The sequence below is a fragment of the Elephas maximus genome, chromosome 11 (assembly GCF_024166365.1).
Source record: "Elephas maximus indicus isolate mEleMax1 chromosome 11, mEleMax1 primary haplotype, whole genome shotgun sequence".
NCBI classification, from domain to species: Eukaryota; Metazoa; Chordata; class Mammalia; order Proboscidea; family Elephantidae; genus Elephas; species Elephas maximus.
Genome location: NC_064829.1, coordinates 110,721,860 through 110,744,511, shown reverse-complemented (window position 1 = coordinate 110,744,511; position 22,652 = coordinate 110,721,860). Strand labels below are relative to the sequence as shown.

The 22,652-nt window shown below is 43.3% G+C and overlaps 1 pseudogene; it reads left to right on the top strand.

The window, feature by feature from the left end:
• Positions 1–3,325: 3,325 nt before the first annotated feature.
• Positions 3,326–20,080, top strand: LOC126086304 (cytochrome P450 2G1-like; annotated as a pseudogene).
• Positions 20,081–22,652: the final 2,572 nt, after the last annotated feature.

Sequence of the window (22,652 nt, the reverse complement as noted above, 5' to 3'; positions counted from 1 at the left end):
AGGGAGAGAGAGCTAGCTCTTCAGTTCTTCTGTTTCCTTCTTCCATAGCCACTGTGTCACTTCTCAGTCACTATCTGTGACTCAATGAAACTTTTTTCTGTTTGCTTTTCCTTCTGATTCTATCTCCCTCTATTTCTTTGTATTTCCTTAAAAAAAAAAAAAACCAAAAAACTGCGTCTCCCTTGGCCTTTACCTTTGACTTATTGAATTTCAGCCTCTCCCCCTGCCCCATCTGTATTTTGATCTTACTTTGGTTCTATTCTCCTCACCTTTCTTTTCTGTTTGTCTCTCTTAGCCTTGGTCTCTATCTCTATCACATGACATAAACTGCCCTTCTTTGGGTTTCTCTGTCTCAGGCTCTCTGCTATGATTTTCGTGTTTAACTTGCTTCTACCCTTTAGCTTAAGTGCCTCCACTCCTGCCTCGAGGAGGGGGTGGTGGCGGGGGCTTCTCTAAAGCTACTTTCTCCTTCCTTCCTTGTCTAAATGGGGAGACCAGTCTACCCCTCCTCCACCACCACCACCACCACAGGATAGGTAAAGAGGAGTCCCTGCTCCATTTCTATTTCAGTCTCCTGGGCCAGGAGCGAGGCCAGCTTGCATTTCAGTGGTTATTGGCGTGTGTTCTGCTTATATATGAGGCAATTTTCTTTGCTTCTCATAGCACCTAAGATTAGGCATTCTCTTTCCCTCCTAAATTCTTAGGGGTGGAGCAAAATAGCAGAATCTGGCGAATAGGACTTATGCCTAGAAGTTGGAAGGTACAGTGTTTACAGGGAGGTTGTTAATTGGGTTGAAGGGAAAAATCTTTGTGTGTATGAAAGGGCCTGGCAGCAGTAGAAGGCCAATAAAGCTTCTGGTGGGTGTTCTTGTATAACAGAAGGGTCCTGGAGACCATCTGCCTGGGTTCAAATCTTGGCTCTGCTAGCTTTTGATTCTGGGTCAAGGGGCTTCACTTCCAGGTGGCAAAGATAAATTGAAAACCACTTAGCTCATTGCCTGGCATATATTCTTTACAAACTATGTTATGCCAATTTTGCTAGATGTTCCCCGAGACCACAGTCCCCACAGCCCTCAGCCCAGTAATTTGGTCCTTCAGGAATTTTGGATGTGTCCTTGGACAAGTTTTGCTGGCTTCCCCAGTATTGTGTACTGTCTTACCCTTCACCAAAGTTCTTGTTTTGTTTTATGGGCCCGTCTAATCTTTGGCTGAAGGGTGAACCTCAGGAGTGACTTACATTTTTCTCCAGCTCTGTCCAGGACCCTCTATTGTGATTGCTGTCAGAACAATCAGTGGTGGTAGCAGGCACCATCTAGTTGTGCTGGACTCAGTCTGGTGAAGGTAGTGGTACTTGTGGCCCATTAGTCTTTTGCACTAATCTTTCCTTTGTGTCTTTGGTTTTAAGTCTTCTTTTCCTGCTACCCCCAGGAGGTAACCATTCCTTGTCTGCTCCTAGGTCCCTAAAAACCTCCGCCCCATATCAGTAGGAAGTAGCGAGATGAGTCGCTGACCCTTATCCCTTAAGATTAAGGAATTGCTACAACTCAAGGGGGGATTGTAACCTAACCTTACGAATCCCAGTATGTTTCTATTAGTCCTTAAACAAGCCCAAGTCAGATTTGGCCCGCCCTGCATGCACAGAAGGGCCAGCTGTGACTGCCAATTGACCTCAGCTGAGGATGCAACAATAGGAGGAATGAATCAGAAGGAAAATCATCACTCAGATCCTGCTTTGAAACAAGAAGTCTGACACGAACCATGTCACCTCCTGTCTCCTGGCTGCCTTCTAGAGTTTTCCCTCCCCAGAACACCTGTGTGGCGCCGTTTTCCTGCCAAATCACGTATAAGCTCAGCCTACCCATAGCTTGGGGATCCCGGATATGAGGAAATTCCTCCCAGCTCCTTGCTCTGCACATTGCAATAAAGTTACTTTCTCTTTCTCAAAGACTGGTGTCCAGATAATTGGCAAGTCTGAGCCTGCTGGAAAAGGACCCACCTTTCAGGGTGGGTAACAGCACTGCAGCTGGAGGCCATCAGCTCACTGCACTCTCTGCAACTGAATGGAAGTTCTTTCGTGAAGGGAAATCTGCTTGGCACATCTCCATGGCAACCACACACACACTGGCATACATCATTAAATTTTGGATACCCTTTCCATAAGTACAGCATTTTGGAGCTCAAACATCCTTAATTAGTTGTTGCTGTTAGGTGCCATCCAGTCAGTTCCCACTCATAGGATCCTATGTACAACAGAAAGAAACACTGCCCAGTCCTGTATCGTCCTCACAATTGTTGCTATGTTTGAGTTCATTGTTTCAGCCACTGTGTCAATCCACATCAATGAGGGTCTTCCTCTCTTTCGCTGACCCTCTACCGTGTATGATGTCCATCTCTAGGGACTAGGCGTGTGTCTAGAGGTGATCTTCCCTCCAGAGATTTTGAGTGGTGGTCTCTACATCTTAGACTTTGAAAACACACACACACATTCACCAGCAGGGTCTGATAAACCAACACAGGTAATCCTTGATTATCATTACTTAATATTATCTTTTGAATAGTAAACAAAACAACTTGTTGAATTGATTTTGATTGATCAATTTCTCTTGGTATTCTAATCTTTGTCTTGTTTTCTTTATTAAAAAACAAACAAAATTCTGATTAATTAGGGCCTGGCAAAGAGAAAGTAAGGAGAGATGGATTGATGGATGGACAGATGGAGTGAGTAAATGATGTAAGTGACTTGGAATTGAAGGGTCTGGGTATGTAGGGATGCATGTATGGGTAGCCCCATAAACGAGTTGATGTAAACAGGGGATGCAGGAGGCTCTGTGTTGTGTATGGGTGATGCCCGTTTTCTAATAAGACTTTCTAAAAGAGTATATTTAGCCTATTTGACATGTAGGGAACCGGAGGCCCAGAAAGGTCAAGTGACTTGTCCACTGAGGAGAAGATGGAGCTGAAACTTTAATCTAGATTTTCTTAGTCCCAAACGTGACAGCCCTGTAATTATGTTCACCTGCCTCCAGCACCCCACCAAGAGATGTTGAGACTAGGGATTGATCTGGGGAAGAAGGTCTGGGGGCTAAAAATGTGAAGAGAGGGGATGGCCCCAGTGGATTTTCTTGGGAGAATTCAATATACAGCTATTCAGGTGGGAAATTATAGGTTATATAACTACTTTCCAACAAAGCAAACTCTTTCCTGATGGTATCCAACACCCAGAAAGATAAAATCCCAGGTATTCAGGTTTTGTGATAACCTAATCTCTCGAAAACCTATTTAGGTAGGCTCTGGGGCCCTGAACACAGGTTCTCCGCCTGGCATCATGGAGCTAGGAGGCACTTTCACTATCTTTCTAGCACTCTGCTCTTCTTGTCTGATCATCCTCATTGCCTGGAAAAGAATCAGCAAGGGAGGGAAGCTGCCCCCAGGCCCCATGCCGCTGCCTTTCCTAGGAAACACCCTGCAAGTCCGCACTGACGCCACCTTTCAGTCTTTCATGAAGGTGAGTCTGTTCACCTCCTCTTGGGCAGGAATGGAAGCATTTAATTCTATAGCCAGTTATGTTTGGAAGCTTACAACTTCAGAAAACACAGAATCTTGGAAACCCAGACTTCCTGAACCTTAGAATTCTAGACTCTTAAAATCTTGGTAGCACAGACCTCTAGTATATTGGAACTACAGACTCTAAGAATCGAAGGACTTTGGAATCACAGTACCTTAAATTCTTAAACACAAGGACGCTTGCATTGAGACTGCCTTAGATCTTTGAGAAGCAGTATCATGAAATCTTAGGGTTTCAGTAATTTAGCATCTCAGAGATAGAAGTATGAATCTTGGAGTTCATACACTCCAAGTCCATCATTTTACAAATGAGGGGGTTAAGGCTTGAGGTGATGGGATTTGCCCAGGATCACAGAAGCCCAGGCTTCTATGCTTTTTTCTCAACAGCCCTTCCAAACCCAGGGCTTACATTTTATTCTTCCTACCCTCATCAGTGTTCCCCTGAAATCACCACCGCTATAATTTTTGATTGATCTATACTTGGTGTAACAACCAGCACCCTCCTCTTTTCTTCTCCTCCACCCCCAGCTTAAGGAGAAATATGGTCCGTGTTCACTGTATACTTGGGACCCAGGCCAGTAGTTGTTTTATGTAGACGCGAAGCAGTGGAGGAGGTTCTGGTAGACCAAGCAGATGATTTCAGTGGCCGTGGAGAATTGGCTTCCGTAGAGCGAAACTTCCAAGGTCGTGGGAGGTAACAACAATGATAACAACAGACATGTTTATAATGTCTGAGGCTCTTTGATAAGAACTCTACATGCAATATTGCATTGACTCCTTGAGAGAACTACTGATTTTGTGCTAACTTTTCAAATAAGGAAGCTGAAGATGAGAAATCTCAGGATTCGGTACAAGGTAAGTAGTAAAACCAGGATTTGAATACAATTTACTGACTCCAGAGTGCCTGGTGTGTTACTTCTGTTTTATCTTTTAATGGAGTAGCTACAATCTTTGTGTACCCACTCATGCCCTCATGGCCAACCTTCCTTCATACCTTTCTAAAACACATACACAACACACAGGCTCCTGCATCCCCTATTTAGATAGACTCACTTATAGGGTTACCCATAAAACCATCTCTAGCTACTCATACCCTTCAATTACAAGTAGCCTCAGATCATTCATTCCATCCACTCATCCATCAATCCATCTCTCCCTACACCTGTACTTCCACCTGTCCACTTTTTCATTGATCCATGCATTTGCCCAAAAATCCATTTATTCATTATTTTTTCTATACAAATATCTAGACATCCATCTGTTACCTGCCATTTATCCTTTCACCTACCTATCCATCCATTCATTCATTTATTAATCTTTACAACCATTTATCCATTCAGTTCTCGAAACATGCATCCATAACCATTCACCCATCCATTAGCTCTTCCATCCATCCATCCAGTCATAAACTCTTCCTTTTATCCAACACTCCACCTACCCTTTTGTTAGCTTTCCAAATGTCTGTTCAAATATCCATGCATATCTGGAAATTTCTAAATGCTTCTTTTTGTTTTTTTTAGTGGTGAGGGGAAGGTAATGGATAGAAGAGGTGAGAAATTTGGGTGGGGTTGAGCAGAAGGAACAATGGAGAAGGGAAGGAATGTGGTAGAAGAATGACGGGGAAAAATTAGGTTGGAAATCTCTATATGTCTCTCACTGGATGGTAACTCCTTCTGTTTCAGTATACTGATGTCCAGGTCTGAGCTTGTGTGTACTTGTAGGTACATGTCCAGAGACTACAAGAGGTATATAGAAAATAGAGGGTGCCTGCCCATTTCAGGGTGCTCCACATGACATTCTATCCATTACTACCCAAACTTACCATGTTGTTGTTATTGTTAGGTGCCGTTGAGTTGGTTCTGACTCATAGCAACCTTATACACAACAGAACAAAACACTGCCTGGTCCTGTGTCATCCTTACAATCATTGTTATGCTTGAGGCCATTGTTGCAGCCATTGTGTCAATCCACCTTGTTGAGGGTCTTCCTCTTTTCCGCTGACGCTGTACTTTACCAATCATGATGTCCTTCTCCAGAGACTGATCCCTCCTGATAACATGTGCAAAGTATGTAAGAAGCAGTCTCGCCATCCTTGCTTCTAAAGAGCATTCTGGTTGTACTTCTTCCAAGACAGATTTGTTCGTTCTTTTGGCCAAAAAAATCCAAACCAAACCCAGTGCCATTGAGTCGATTCTGACTCATAGCGACCCTATAGGACAGAGTAGAACTGCCCCATAGAGTTTTCAAGGAGTGCCTGGCAGATTTGAACTGCCGACCCTTTGGTTGGCAGCTGTAGCACTTAACAACTACACCACCAGGGTCAGTCCATGGTATATTCAATACTCTTCGCCAACGCCACAGTTCAAAGGCGTCAATTCTTCTTTGGTCTTCCTAATTCATGCTTGCTTGCTTTCACATGCATATGAGGTGACTGAAAATACCAAGGTTTGGGTCAGGTGAATCTTAGTCTTCAAGGTGACATCTTTGCTCTTCAACACTTTAAAGAGGTCCTTTGCAGCAGATTTGCCCAATGCAATGCGTAGTTTGATTTCTTGACTGCTGCTTCCGTGACTGTTGATTGTGGATCCGAGTAAAATGAAATCCTTGACAACTTCAATCTTTTCTCCGTTTATCATGATGTTGTTCATTGGTTCAGTTGTGAGTATTTTTGTTTTCTTTATGTTGAGGTGCAGTCCATACTGAAGGCTGTGGCCTTTGATCTTCATTAGTGAGTGCTTCAAGTCCTTTTCACTTTCAGCAAGCAAGGTTGTGTCATGTGCATATCACAGGTTACTAATGAGCCTTCCTCCAATCCTGATGCCCCGTTCTTCTTCATAGAGTCCAGCTTCTTGGATTGTTTGCTCAGCATACAGATTAGATAGGTATGGTGAAAGATTACAACCCTGATGCACACCTTTCCTGACTTTAATCAGTATCCCCTTGTCCTGTCCGAACAACTGCCTCTTGATCTATGTAAAGGTTCTTCATGAGCACAATTAAGTGTTCTGAAATTCCCATTCTTCGCAATGATATCCATAATTTGTTATGCTCCACACAGTCGAATGCTTTTGCGTAGTCAGTAAAACACAGGTAAACATCCTTCTGGTATTTTCTGCTTTCAGCCAGGGTCCATCTGACATCAGCAATGATATCCCTGGCTCCATGTCCTCTTTTGAAACCAGCCTGAATTTCAGGCAGTTCCCTGTCGATATACTGCTGCAGCCATTTTTGAATGATCTGCAGCAAAATTTTGCTTGTGCGTGATATTAATGATATTTGCTGCAGTCTGAAATTGATCAAACTTGCAATCAAGATGCATTGATAATTACCAGTGTTTGGAATGGGAAAGTTGGAGACAAAGAAGAAGCATCAGTAGTTGGAAAATACGGCCTTGGTGATAGAAAAAATGCTGGAGATTGAGTGATAGAATTTTGCAAGACCAACGACTTCTTCATTGCAAATATTTTCCTTCACCAACATAAATGGCGACTATACACATGGACTTCGCCAGATGGAACACACAGAAATCAAATTGACTACATCAGACTTACCATGCATTCATCCAATTATTTATCCAGCTCTCTGTCCTTTGAGAAGCTCTCCTTGATACCTCCTAATTCTTTCTACTCTGATTCCTTTTCCCCTCACTTCAGCCCTAGGCTATATTTGAGGATCTTATAGAGAGGAAATCTTAGCCTCCCCATTCAGACTGGGGTTAGGAGGAGGTTTCTGGAGAGCAGAATTTACAGCTTTCATGATATGTCTACCTCATGGCTCAGCACAGAGTTGGAGATAAGAAGCAGGGCGGGAGATACAATGGCCTGATACTGAGATCCTGGCAGGTGTAGCCCTGGCTAATGGTGAACGATATCCCTGACCATTCTCTGGGACTTTGGGATGGGAAAGCGAAGCATTGAGGGGTGGATCCAAGAGGAGGCTGGCTACCTACTGGAGGCATTACATAAGACCAAAGGTACTGGGGCCACATAGCAGAAGGCTATAAGGTGAATGGGTGGTTGTAGACAGCTCAGTCTAGAAAAGATAGGCCTTGGCAGGAAGAGGTTCTATAATGATTTAGGCTTCACAGATTTTTCTAGTCAGGTTCCATGTTAAAAGTTAACATGAAATACCTTTACAATCCCCTTGTCCAGAGACCTTTAATCTCAGCAAATCTTAGGGAGTCTGTGAGCCGCTAAAATTGTGTGCCTACTTTGGGAATATAGGGCTTGTGCCTTTTTCTGGACACATAATTAAATTTCATTGTATTTTTAACTGAGTCCAATTCTCATCCAAAAATAAGGTTAGAAACCACTGAGGTCTAGAGAAAAAAGACATAGAAATTTTTCTCTGAATCAGAAATTCTTCACCTGAGCTCCATGGTTGCTTAACAGGATCTATGTGAAGGCTTTGAATATCTATACATGCCCAGAAATCATTTTCAAAATTGTATATATGTGAGTATGTACATTTTTCTGTGGAGAATGTCCCAAAATCCACTGGCATGACACCAGCATCCTATTTTACAGATGCGGGTGACTGAGGGCTAGGGGAGAATATTCCTTTTTTTTTTTTAATTGTACTTTAGATGAAGGTTCACAGAACAAACTAGTTTCTCATTAAACAGTTAGTACACATATTGTCTTATGAGATTGGTTAACAACCTCACAACATGTCAACACTCTCTCTTCTCAACCTTGGGTTCCCTATTACCAGTTTTCCTCTTCCCTCCTTCCTCTTAGTCCCTGCCCCAGCACTGGAGTGCCCCTTTAGTCTCGTTTTGTTTTATGGGCCTGTCCAATCTTTGCCTGAAGGGTGAACCTCAGGAGTGACTTCATTACTGAGCTGAAAGGGTGTCTGGGGCCCATACTCTCAGGGTTTCTCCAGGCTCTGTCAGGCCAGTAAGCCTGGTCTTTCTTTTTCAGTTAGAATTTTGTTCTACATTTTTCTCCAGCTCTCTCTCTGGGATCCTGTATTGTGATCCCTGTCAGAGTAGTCAGTGGTGGTAGCCGGGCACCATCTAGATGTACTGGACTCAGTCAGCTGGAGGCCATGGTAGACGTGGTCCACTAGACCTTTGCACTAATCTTTCCCTTGTATCTTTAGTTTTCTTCATTCTTCCTTGCTCCTGGAACGGTGAGACCAATGGAGTATCCCAGATGGCTGCTCACAGGCTTTTAAGATGCCAGATGCTATTCACGAGAATAAAATGTAAAACATATTCTTTACAAACTGTGTTATGCCAATTGAGCTAGATGTTCCCTGAGACCATGGTCTAGGGATAAATATTCTTAATAGCTCAAATGGCATCAGTGATAGAGCTAGAACCAGAATCCAGTTCTTCTTTGTATATAGCTGTTACTAGCACTTCTTTCCCAAATTTGTGACACCATCCCCCAAACATGTACAAAAAAAAAAAAAATAATAATAATACCAAGCCCTTCTAGCATTTATTGAGTCATTAATGCATGCCAGGCAATGTGCCAACCATTTTACATGTATCACTGTATTGAATCCTCATAAATCAATGAAACAGTTATTAAACAAATTTGCAAATTGTAAAATCTAGACTCAAGACACAGCAATGAAATGACTCACACATGATATTAAGTCCTAAAGCCAGGACTCCATGCAGGACTGAGTGTTTCCGCATCCCATGTTCCCAATAATTTCCTGCAACTTAGACAATTTTCATCACCAGGTGCCTCCATCAAGTCCACCTTCTTCCTGAGCCATACTGTGTTCCAGGTCATCAGTTCTGTTGTTTTTGGAAGCTGCTTCAAATATGAGGACAAGCAGTTCCTGAAACTGCTGAGGCTGATCAACGAGACTTTCATCAAGATGAGCACACCCTGGGCACAGGTGCCTACCACTTACTTTTCTGCCCACCCTACCACGAATCTCAATTACCTAAGTGCCTGCCTATACCTGACTTAATCCTCCCACAACCCTGGGAGGCAGGTATCAATATGCCCAAGTCTCCAAAGAGTGAAGGGACATGCCCAAGTCTCAGACCCACACTAGATTTTCAGCCCAGCTTTGTGATTCCGGATTCAGCTCATGCCAGCCCCACCAGTGACAAACCTTCTCTGATCTATTGCCCACAGTTATACAATATGTATTCCAGAATCATGCAATATTTTCCAGGAAGACACAATTGAATCTATTATCTGATAGAGGAGCTCAAGGACTTCATCGCCTCTACAGTCAAGGTCAACAAAACGTCTCTTGACCCCAAACATCATCGAGACTTTGGTGGCTGCTTCATCATCAAGATGCGTCAGGTACCTCCTCCCCTTCCACCTACACTTTCTTCTCATTTTCTCAATCCCTGGGCCTTGCCACAATAAAACTATATGTAAACAAGTTCGGGACAAAAGAGCAAGTATTGTTTCGCATGGTTTACTTACATTTGGAAATAAAATATAGAAACCATAAAAGTATAAACTCTTAAAAGTTTAGAATAGTCTTGGGAAACATCTAGCTCAATTGTCATAACATAATTTGTAAAGAATATGTTCTACATTCTACTTTGGTGAATAGTATCTTGGTCTTAAAAGCCTGTAGATGGCCCTCTAGGACACTCCATTGGTCTCACCCTTTCGGGAGCAAGGAAGAATGAAGAAAACTAAAAATGCAAGGGAAAGATTAGTGCAAGGGTCTAGTGGACCACATCTACCACAGCCTCCATTTGACTGAGTCCAGCACAACTAGATGGTGCCCAGCTACCACCACTGACTACTCTGACAGGGATCACAATAGAGGATCCCAGAGAGAGAGCTGGAGAAAAATGTAGAACAAAATTCTAACTGAAAAAGAAAGACCAGGCTTACTGGCCTGACAGAGCCTGGAGAAACCCTGAGAATATGGCCCCCAGACACCCCTTCAGCTCCGGAATGAGGCCACTCCTGAGGTTCACCCTTCAGCCAAAGATTGAATAGGCCCATGGAACAAAACAAGACCAAAAAAAACAAACAAACAAAAAAAACAAAAAAAAAAACGTGCAAATCAAGTCTGTCTCTTATACAAAAGTTTATATATACCTTGCTATGTATTCCTCGTTGCTCTCGCCCTAATGAGACATCACACTCCTTCTTTTTACTCTGTATTCCTGGTGTCCATTCAGCCAGCTTCTGTCCACCTCTGCCTTCTCATCTCCCTTCCAGATAGGCGATGCCCACATAGTCTCACACGTCTACTTGAGCCAAGAAGCTCACTCCTTACCAGTGTCATTTTCTATCTTATAGTCCAGTCCAATCCCTGTCTGAAGAGTTGGCTTTGGGAATGGTTCCAGTCTTGGGCTAACAGAAGGTCTGGGGACCATGACCTCTGGAGTCCTTCTAGTCTCAGTCAGACCATTAAGTCTGGTCTTTTTACGAGAATTTGAGGTCTGCATCCCACTGCTCTCTTGCTCCATCAGGGATTCTCTGTTGTGTTCCCTGTAAGGACAGCCATCGGCTGTAGCCAGGCACCATCTAGTTCTTCTGGCCTCAGGCTGATGGAGTCTCTGATATATGTGGCTCTCTCTGTCTCTTGGGCTCATAATTACCTTGTTTCTTTGGTGTTCTTTATTCTCCTTTGATCCAGGTGGGTTGAGACCAATTGATGCATCTTACATGGCCGATTGCTAGCGTTTAAGACCCCAGATGCCACTCACCAAGATGGGATGCAGAATGTTTTCTTAATAGATTTTATTATGCCAATTGATGTAGATGTACCCTGAAACCGTGGTCCTCAGACTCCTGCCCCTGCTACTCTGGCCTTCGAAGCATTCAGTTTATTCAGAAAACTTCTTTGCTTTTGGTTTAGTCCAGTTGTGCTGACCTCTCCTGTATTGTGTGTTGTCTTTCCCTTCACTTAAAATAGTGCTTATCTACTATCTAATTAGTGAATACCCCCCTCGCTCTCTCCCTTCCCACCTTCATAACTGTCAAAGAATATTTTCTTCTGTATTAAACTATTTCTTGGGTTCTTTTAATAGTGGTCTCATACAATATTTGTCCTTTTGCAACTAATATCACTCAGCATAATGCCTTCCAGATTCCTCCATGTTTTGAAATGTTTCAAGGATTCATCGTTGTTCTTTACTGATGCGTAGTATTCATTGTGTCAATATACCATAATTTATTTATTCATTCATCTGTTGATGGGCACCTTGGTTGCTTCCATCTTTTTGCTATTGTAAACAGTACTGCAGTGAACTTGGGTGTGCGTATATCTGTTTGCATAAAGGCTCTCATTTCTCTAGGACATATTCCAAGGAGCAGGGTTGCTAGATTCTATGGAGCCTCCTGCCTCCCTCTTATAAGGACACTTGTGATTACATTTAAAGATCATCTGGACAATCTTCCCATCTCAAGATCCTTAATTAAACTGCATCTGCAAAGAATCTTTTGTGATATAAGTTAATATTCACAGGTTCCAGGGGCTAGGTATCTTTGGTGGCAATTTTCAGCTACTCAATGCCTGTATTAGTGTCCCGCTGATGCTGTAACAAACTACCACAAACTTAGTTGCTTAAAACGACACAAATATATTACCTTATAGTTCTGAGGAGCTATAGGGTAATACAGCTAGAATCCATCTCCAGTGAGTGGTAATCTGGTCTGTTTGTGGAACCAGGAAGATGAGTGCTTCACTGTTTTCCTTAAGAAGTGTCTTCAATTTTAGCCCCTTTCACTCCTAATAAAGTTAAAACAAGGCAACAGGTTTCTCCTGGTTCAGATGATGGGAGACATTTACCTGCTTTCACTCACATTTTTATAGCCTCACCCCCATTGTCCTAGTTTGTCTTTTACCATTATAAATAATCAAATGTTTTTCAGACACCTTCTATAGTAGTTCCTAGTGCTGTAGTAACAAAGTACCATGAACTTAAAAAAAAAAAAACTTGTTGTCACCGAATTGATCTGACTTATAGCAACTTTATATATAATACCATGAACTGGGTGGCTTAAAAGAACAGAAATCTATTCTCTCACACTTCTTGGGGCCAGAGGTCTAAATTCAGGGTGTTGGCAGAGTCATACTCTCACTGAAGACTCTAGGGGAATATCCTTCCTTGTCCCTTCTAGTTTCTGGTAGCACCTGGTGTTCCTTGGTTTGTAGCAGCTTAACTCCAATCCCTGTCTTCACATGACCATCTTTGTTCTGTGTCTCTGTGTGTCTCTTCTTCTGTTCTTATAGGGACACCAATCATACTGGATTACGGCCCACCCTATTTCAGTATGACCTCATGGTAAGCTAACTGATTACATCTGCAAAGACCCTGTTTCCACATAATGTTACGTTCACAGGTACCAGGAATTAGGACTTCAACATATCTTTTGGGGAACACAATTGAACCCCTGACACTTTCTATGTATAGGCATGTTTTAGTTTCTTGCATGTTGAATTTTATGTAATCCTTGAGTGTCTAGGATCTTGATACAACTATCACACCTATTTTCAAGATGAAGAAGCAGAGGATCATAGGTAAGATTTTTTGCCCAAGGTCACTCATCCGGAAAGTGACAGAAGGGTGACTCCACCAAGGGTGCTTTTAATCACTATCACATAACTTCTCATGTGCTTCGACCCTGTCTTAGTTGCCTATCTGTCTTTTTCCCATCCTGCCAAAAATCGTTTATGAAAACTCAGCCAGAATGAGGACACTGCCCTGGTCATCAGCCTTCCATGGTTACTCTACTTTCAAGAGCAAATGCCTCAAATGGCATTCAAGGCTCCAGGCTGTCTTCCTCCCAATGGTCTGATGAATACTGATCGTGCACTACCCATGTGCCAGGTATGAAGTATAAAGAGGCAATCCAAAACTCATGCCCAGTATTCTACAGAGCTCACTGTCTGCTGGAGGTATGAGTACATGGCCCTTCCTGGCTCCCAAGTTGAGTACTCTAACACAAACACCTCCTGCTGTTTCTCTGCATCCTTCTCTATGTTTCTGGCTTATTCAAGTAAAGATCCATGAAGAGATAAGACAGGTGACTGGACCTCACCGAATCCCAAGCATGGACAACAGGGTCAAGATTCCCTGCACAAATGCCGTGATACATGAGATACAGAGACTTACAGACATTGTGCCTATGGGTTTCCCCCACAATGTCATCTGGGACACTCATTCCCAAGGCTTCCTTTTGCCCAAGGTAGGGTTGAAGCCACCCTATCGCCCTGTCTTCTCTCCTGCCCTTCCCTTCTTTCCTGTGTCCCTACCGTCATACCTCAACACTGGATAACCCCTAACTGTCCCCTTCTACAGTCCGGGGCACCTATGTTTTTCCCCTGCTTGATTCAGTCCTCAAAGACCCCAAATACATCCGCTACCCAGATGCTTTTTATCCACAGCACTTCTTGGATGAGCAGGGCTGTCTCAAGAAGAATGAAGCCTTTGTTCTTTTTTCCTCTGGTATGTTGTTATGGTCTGGACTTCCCCCAGGGACCTGCTACATACTGCATCCTTCCCCCAACCGTGGTCTATCTAGGACTCTGAGCATAAGAGAAGCAATGCCACCTATTGAGCCCCCTTGCTGAGCATGGTAATCCACAATCCCTTTAAGTGGGTATTATAGTGACCCACCAAGGCGCTGTGGAGGCATCTGAGGCTTGGAAAGGTAGTCTTGCCAAAACTCCCCATGCCCCACCCTTACACCCTGTGCAGGTGTGAGCTGACCTTTCACCCTCCCCTGTGCCCACAGGAAATCGCATCTGCCTGGGCGAGGCCATGGCAGGAATGGAACTCTTTCTCTACTTCACCTCCATCTTTCAGAACTTCTCCCTGTGTCCACTGGTGCTGCCCACAGACATCGACATCACCTCCAAAATCTCGGGATTTGGCAACATTCCCCCACCTATGAGCTCGGCCTGGTGGCCCGCTGCGCGCCCCCTGTTGGGCTCATAAGGTGATGCTGGAGGACAATGTCTGCTCACATGTACGGTCACAGCGAATCACCTTGTTTCACTAAATTTCCACAGTATTCACAGGAGACAGGCATTTTTAACCTGTCATGGAACACAAGTCTTCCAAGTTCACCCTGAAAATATAGAGCTGTATATCTTGTACTATCAAAGCCCCATCCAACAATTCTGCAAAATTCTCAAGGACTTACCTTCTCATGATCATATCCTGCTAGGCTTTCTGCTTCCAGCAAATTCTTATTGCCTGTAGGTTCTTCACCTTTAGGTGGTCCTGTTGTCTCTGGCCTGACATTAACCCAAATGTGGGTCACAATGCTTTCTTCTCGAATCTAATCTCCTTTCAAAAGGTGAAAACAAAACAAGCGATCAGGAACTGAAGACTGTTGAATGTAGGATGTTGATTGTTGTGTGTGACTTCAGTGTAGAACACAGCAAAATGGACCTTTAGATTCTGCTATTATTAATCACCCTTTCTCCAGCCCGCATCACAGAACTCTGATTGGCTGGGCTATCTCGAGGAATACCCCAGCTTCAACCATCGTGCCCGGTCATTGCCCCTAAACACCCCTCCCCCCATCATCCTTATCTGGTTGCTTTCACCACCGCTCCCAATTCCAAATTCTCCTCACTCCATTTTGAAGAATACTTCAGCTGCCCCCAGCTTCTATTATCCCATTTTCATTTCCCTCAGCGATCAGCTAATGAACGTCTTCTTTTATATATTCATTTACTCAAGCAATATTTATCGAATACCCAACATGTGCCAGCACACTCTCCAGGTACTTGGAATCCACCTGTGAACACAACAGACAAAAATTCTGTCCTCAGTTGGCAATCAAGGTCACAAAACAATGTATGTATTAATTGTCTCATGAGAAACTAATTTGCCCTGTAACCATCTAAAGCGTGCGCGCACACACACACACACACACACACACACATCCTGTCATCATGGAGCTTACATTCTAATGGGGAAGATAGGCAATAAACTTGATAAATAAGCCAATCATTTATTATGTTAGAAAAGTAAAGCAGGTAAACAGGATAGGGAATTCCAGGTTTGGAATCATGTGTCGGTGACGAGGGGAGGTCTCACAAGCTGGTAGAGGAGCTAGCTATGCAGCTATCTGGGAAGTGAGCCTTCCTGGAAGACCCAGTGCAAGAGAGATTAAAAAGGCAGGAACATGTCTGTTTTTTTTGTCTGTTTGTTTTTTTTTTACAAAGGGACTAGTATGGCTAGAATGGAGAAAAAATAGAGAGTAGTAAAGGAGATGAGGCCAGGGAATTATTGAGGCTAGATCATGTGGGACTTGGGCCACTAGGAGGATTTTGGATTTTACTCTGAATGAGACGGGGGTTTCTTTGGGGCAGGTGGGGGATGAGAGTTGGTGGTGAGCAGAGTGATGTGTACTGATTTGTTTCAAAAAGCTCCCTCTAGCTGCTGCATGGAAAATAGACTGGGGGGTGAGGATGAGAACAAAAGCGGAAAAACAAATGAGAAGGCTACTGCAAGCGGTGATGTTAGCTCAGACACAGTAGGAATCAGTGCAGGTGGGGAGAAGTGGGTGGTTTAGGCTGTATTGTGAAGATGTAGTCAGTAGGATCTCTGATGTATTGGATGTGGAGTTTGGATGTGGAGTATGGTGACCCATGTGTATCATAGTAGAATTGTTTTCCACAGAGTTTTCAATGGCTGAGTGTCATGGATTTAATTGTGTCCCCCCAAAGTATCTGTCAACTTGGCTAGGTCATGATTCCCTTGTATGATTGTCTACCATTTTATCATCTGATGTGGTTTCCCAATGTGTTGTAAATCTTATCACTATGATGTAATAAGATGGATTAGCGGCAGTTATATTGATGAGGTCTTTAAGATTAGATAGTATCTTAAGCCAATCTCTTTTGGGATATAAAAGAGAGAAGCGAGCAGAGGGACATGGGGACCTCATACCACCAAGAAAGCAGTGCTGGGAGAAGATAACATCCTTTGGACCTGAGGTTCCTGCCTGAGATGCTCCCAGACCCAGGGAAGACTCATGCATCACAAGGACCTTCCTCCAGAGCCGACAGAGAAAGAAAGCCTTCCCCTGGAGCTGGTGTCCTGAATTTGGACTTCTAGCCTACTGGACTGTGAGAGAATAAACTTCTCTTTGTTAAAGCTACCCACTTGTAGTATTTCTGTTATAGCAGCACTAGATGACTAAGACACTGAGTTTTTGTAAGTTCATCACTTCTTTCTTCCAAGATGCCCTTGCGTGGATTCGAACCTCCAAATTTTTACTTAGCAGTCAAGTGCATTAACCTTTTGCACAGGTCAGGAACTCTCATTACAGTTTACCCGTAAACCCATTGCCATCGAATCGATTCTGACTCATAGTGATCCTATAAGACAGAGCAGAACTGCCTCATAGAATTTCCAAAGAGCCCCTGGTGGATTTGAACTGCTGACCTTTTGTTTAGCAGCTGTAGCTCTTAACCACTTCTCGACCAGGGTTTCCCATTACACATTAAAAAAAAAAAAAATTTTTTTTTTCTTTTAATTAGAGGGGTGAAAATTAAAACCACAAGGAAATACCACTACACCCTACAGAATGGCTAAGACCAAAACAACTGACAATATCAACTTCTGGTGAAGATGCAGAGCAACGAGTACCTTCATATAGTGTTGGTGGAATGTAAAATGATGTAACCACTCTGGAAGACTGTTTTGCAGGTTCTTATAAAGCTACACATACATATACCAAAGACTCAGCAATTCCACTTCTAAATATGTAGACTATTGACAGAAATGAGAACTACGTTAACACAAAAACCTGTATGCAAATGTTGATACCAACTGCGATGGTTATACCAACAAGAACAACAAATAGGAAAATAACACGTGTTGGCGACGATGTGGAGAAATTGGAACACTCGTACATTGCTGGTGGGAATGTTAAATTGTGCAGCTGCTGTGGGAAAGTTTGGTGCTTCCTCAAAACGTTAAACATAGAATCACTGTCTTAGTTATCTAGTGATGCTATAACAGAAATACAAGTGGATGGCTTTAACAAACAGAAATTTATTCTCTCATTGTCTAGCCACTGAAAGTCTGAATTCAGAGCACCAGCTCCTGGGAAAGGTTTTCTCTTTCTCTGTGTTGGTTGTGGTGGAAGGTCCTTGTCATCAACCTTCCTCTGTTCTAGGAGCTTCTCAGTGTAGGCACCCTGGGTCTAAATGATGCTCTCTGCTCCCAGCACTTCTTTCTTGGTGGTATGAGGTCCCTCTCCTCTCTGCTTGCTTCTCTCTTCTATACCTCATATGATATTAACTCAAGATACAACCTAATCCTGTAGATTGAGTTCTGCCTCATTAACATAACTGTCTCTAATGCTGCCTCATTAACATCATAGAGGTTAGGATTTACAACACAGTAGAATTACTTCAGATCACAAAATGGTGGACAACCATACCATACTGGGAATCATGTCCTAGCCAAAGTGACATACATTTTTGTGGGACACAATTTAATTCATAACAATCACCATAAACCAATTGCCCTGGAGTCAATTCCAATTCATGGCGACCTCATTTGTGTCAGAGTAGACTGTGCTCCATAGTGTTTTCAATGGCTGATTTTTCAGAAGTAGATCTCTAGGCCTTTCTTCCGAATGCCCCAGAAATTCTACTCCTGCTATATACCCAGAGAAATTGTAAACAGGTATTCAAACAATAGTTGACATGAATAATAGTACCACTGTTCACAATAGCTAAACAACCCAAGTGGGCATCAACTGAGGAATGGATAAACAAAATGTGACATATCCAAACAAGGAAATATTCAGCCATAAAGAGGAATGAAGTATTGATACATGTTAATAGATGGATGCATCCCAAAAACATTACGCTCACTGAAAGAAGCCAAACACCAAAGGTCACATATTATATGATTCTATTTATATGAAACATCAGAATAGTTAAATTCACAGACACAGAAAGTAGGTTAGTGGTGCCAGGGCCTGGGGGGCAGAAAGGAATAGGGAGTAACTGCTTATTGGGGTCTCCTCTGGAGGTGAAGAAAGTATTTTTGAACTAGATAGACGTTGGTTCCACAAAATTGTGAGTGTACATGTTATTGTTGTTGTTAGTTGCCGTTGAGCTGGTTCTGACTCATAGTGACTCCATGTACAATAGAACAAAATGCTGCCCAGTCCTGATCCATCCTCACAATAGTATCTATGCTTGAGCCCATTGCCAATCCATCTCATTGAGGATCTTCTTTCTCACTGATGCTCTACTTTACCGAGCATGATGTCCTTCTCCAGGGACTGGTCCCTCCTGACAACATGTCCAAAGTAAGTGAGACAAAGTCTCACCATCCCCCCTTCTAAGGAGCATTCTGGTTTTACTTCTTCCAAGACAGATTTGTTCATTCTTCTGGCAGTCCATGGTATATTCAACATTCTTTGCCAACACCGTAATTCAAAGGCATCAATTCTTTGATCTTCCTTATTCATTGTCCAGCTTTCACATACATTTAGGCAGCTGAAAATACAATGGCCTGGATCAGGCGCACCTTAGTCCTTAAAGTGACATCTTTGGTTTTTAACACATTAAAGAGGTCTTTTACAGAAGATTTGCCCAATGCAATGTGGCGTTTGATTTCCTGATTGCTGCTTCCATGGGTGTTGACTGTAGATCCAAGTAAAATGAAATCCTTGTCAACGTCAATATTTTCTCCATTGGTCCAGTTGTGAGGATTTTTTTTTTTTATGCTGAGGTGTAATGCATACTGAAGGCTGTAGTCTTTGATCTTCGTCAGTAAGTGCTTCAAGTCCTTTTCACTTTCAGCAAGCAAGGTTATGTCATCTGCATATTGCAGGTTGTTAATGAGTCTTCCTCCAATCCTGACACCAGGTTGTTCATATATTCCAGCTTCTCACATTATTTGCTCAGCATACAGATTGAAGAAGTATGGTGAAAGGATACAACCCTGATGCACACCCTTCCTGAATTTAAACCATGCAGTATCCCCTAGTCCTGTTCGAAGATTGTCTCTTGATCTATGTACAGGTTCCTCATGAACACAATTAAGTGTTCTGGAATTCCCATTTCCACAATGTTATTCATAATTTTTTTTTTTTTTTGGTTTTTTTAAAAATCTGCATAGCAGTATGGTAAAGGTGCGCTGAGTTGTTTATTTTTAACACATGGTTCCTTGATGCTTTCAAGATTAACTCCAAACACCCCAGGTGGCATTCAAGGCTCTGGCCTGTGTGTCTCCCGATGGTCTGATAGATACTGATGGAGTATTACCCACATGCCCAGTGTTAAGTATAAAGAGGAAATCCAAAACTTATGGCCAGTGCTCTACAGAGCTCACTGCATAAACACCTCCTGACCTTCCTCTGCACCCTTCTCTGCTTTGTTTCTGACTTCTTCCACAACAAGATTAACGAGGTGATTGGATCTCACTGGATGCCGTGTGGATGACAGGGCCAAGATGCCCAACAGGGATGCTGTGATCCATGAGATACAGAGACTGACAGACATTGTGCCTATGGGCGTCCCCCACCACGTCATCCGGGACACTTATTTCCGAGGCTTCCTTCTGCCCAAGGTGGGGTGAACCCTCCTTGTTGCCCTTTTCCCTCCCCTAGGCCCTTCTCCTCTTCTAGGTCTGTATCCCCACACTTTGATGTTGAATATCCCCTCACTGTCCATTTCTCCAATCCAGGGCACCGATGCCGTTCCCTTTCTTGGCTCAGTCCTCAAAGACCTCAAATGCTTTCACTAACTACCCAGATGCTTTCTATCCGCAACACTTACTTCCTGGTTGAACAGGGCCGGTTTCAAGTAGAGTGAAGCCTTTGTGGCTTTTTCCTCAGGTAGGTTTCTATAGGGTCTTGACTGAATGCAACAGTTTTCCCCAGGAACATCCTATGGTTGTCCCTCAACCCTTGTTCCATCCAGGAATCTGAGCATAAGAGAAGTAGTGCCACATGTTGAGCCCCCTACTGTGTCCCAGCCCCTAGCTAATCAATGTAACGCACAAACTCTTAAAGTGGATACTGTGGTGACTACTGACCTAAAGGTTGGTGGTTGGAACCCACTTAGCAGTGCCAAGAATGAAATGCCTGGTGATCTGCTTCTGTAAAGATTACAGCCAAGAACCCTTACAGAGCAGCTCTACTCTGTGACACAAGGGTCGCCATGAGTCAGAATCTATTAGATGGCAATGGGTTTTGTTTCGTTCTGTTTATAGTGACCCCCAGTCGCTAAGGAGGGAGCTGAGGCTCGGAGAGGTGATCAAGCAAGAAGCTGCCCACTCCCCCAGAAAACATGTCAGCCTGGGTGAGGCCTTGGTCCACAGAGAATTCTTTCTCTACTTCTCCATCTTCTAGAACTTCCCTCTGCACCCGCTGTTGCCACCCAGACATCAACACCACCCCTAAACTCTCCGGCTTTGGTAACATCTTCTACCTACCTACCCCACCCCACCCCCCCACCTATGAGTGCTGCCTCTTGGCAGCTGAGCGCCCCCTGCTGGGAGAAGGGAGAAGTCAGAGAACAATGTCAGCCCACATGTACATATGCGTCTCGAGGGCACTGGGGTGGGTAGATTCTCACAGTATTTGTAAGAGACGGGCACTATTCTATCATGGAGCAGCGGTCTGCTAGGGTGACTCTGAAAATATAGAGCTGTACATCTTCTGGAAACCCTGGTTGCGTAGTGGTTAAGAGCTACGGCTGCTAACCAAAAGGTCAGCAGTTGGAATCCATCAGGCACTCCTTGGAAACTGTATGGGGCAGTTCTACTCTGCCCTATAGGGTCACTATAGGTCAGAATCGACTGGATAGCGACGGGTATGGGTACATCTTCTACATCCAGTACAAAAGTAAAGCTCCATCCAACATTTCTGTAAAATCCCTTGCAGCATTTACCTTCTCATAATCATCTCCTGCTAGGCTTTCTGCCTCCACCAAATTCTTGTTGTCTATTCTTCACCTTTGTCTCTGGCCTGATAATGACCCTAATGTGGGTCATAATCCTTCCTTCTTGATTCTTATCTCTCCCACGAGAAAAAACAAATAGAGCAACCAGGACTGCTGAATGTAGTGTTTATTTTGTGTTGTAACTTCACTGTCCGAACTAAACCAAACCTGTTGCCGACAAGCTGATTTGACTCATACCCTATAGGACAGAGTACAACTGCCTCATAGGGTTTCCAAGGAGCAGCTGGTGCATTCCAACTGCTGAGCTTTTTGGTTAGAGCTTTTTAACACTGTACTGCCAAGGCTCCAACTTCACTGTAGGGCACAGCAAACAACTTCAAATAGACCTTTAGACTTCCCTCTTATTAATTATCCTTTCTCCAGCCCACATTAGAGATACTCACTGGTTGGGCATCTTGGGTAATGCCCCTGCCTCAACTGTCCTGCTCCTGAGCAACCCCCTCCCCAACAACTCTCCCTGGAAACACCTACCTTCCTGGTTTTTCTCACCACCACTCTTAACTCGAAATTCTCCTCACTCTGTTTTGAAGAATAGTTTGGCTTCCCCCCAGCTTCTATTATTCCATTTTTAAACTTTATCAACTTACTCAGTTAATTAAAGCCTTCCCTCATTATTCAATAATTACCAAATACCCAGCATGTGCCAGCACAGCACACCCTCCAGGTGCTTGGGATTCATCCAGACAAAAACTCCTGCCCTAGCTCCTGTATGGAGAGGAGATGAGAAGACAGAGGGGGACAGGAGCTGGCTGAACAGACATGGGAGATACAGGGTGGAGAGGAGGAGTGTGCTGTCTCATTAGAGGGAGAGCAACTAGAAGTACATAGCCTGGTGTATATAAATAAATTTTCGTATGAGAGACTGACTTAATTTGTCAACTTTCACTTAAAGTACAATAAAAAAAAATTCTGCCCTCATGGAGCTTACATTCTAGTGCGGAAGGTAGACAATAAATGATAAATATGCAAAACATTTATTACGTTAGAAAAGTTAAAGCAGGCAAACGGGATAGGGAATTCCAGGTTTGGAATTGTGTATCAGTGGCTAGGTGAGCTCTCACAAGGAGCAAGCCATATGGTATCTGGGAAGGGAGTGTTTTTTGTAGAGATTTTAAAAAAAAATCTCATAGTTGTAAAGGCAGGTGCCTGAGTGTGATCAAGAATCCACAAGGAGTCTAATGTGG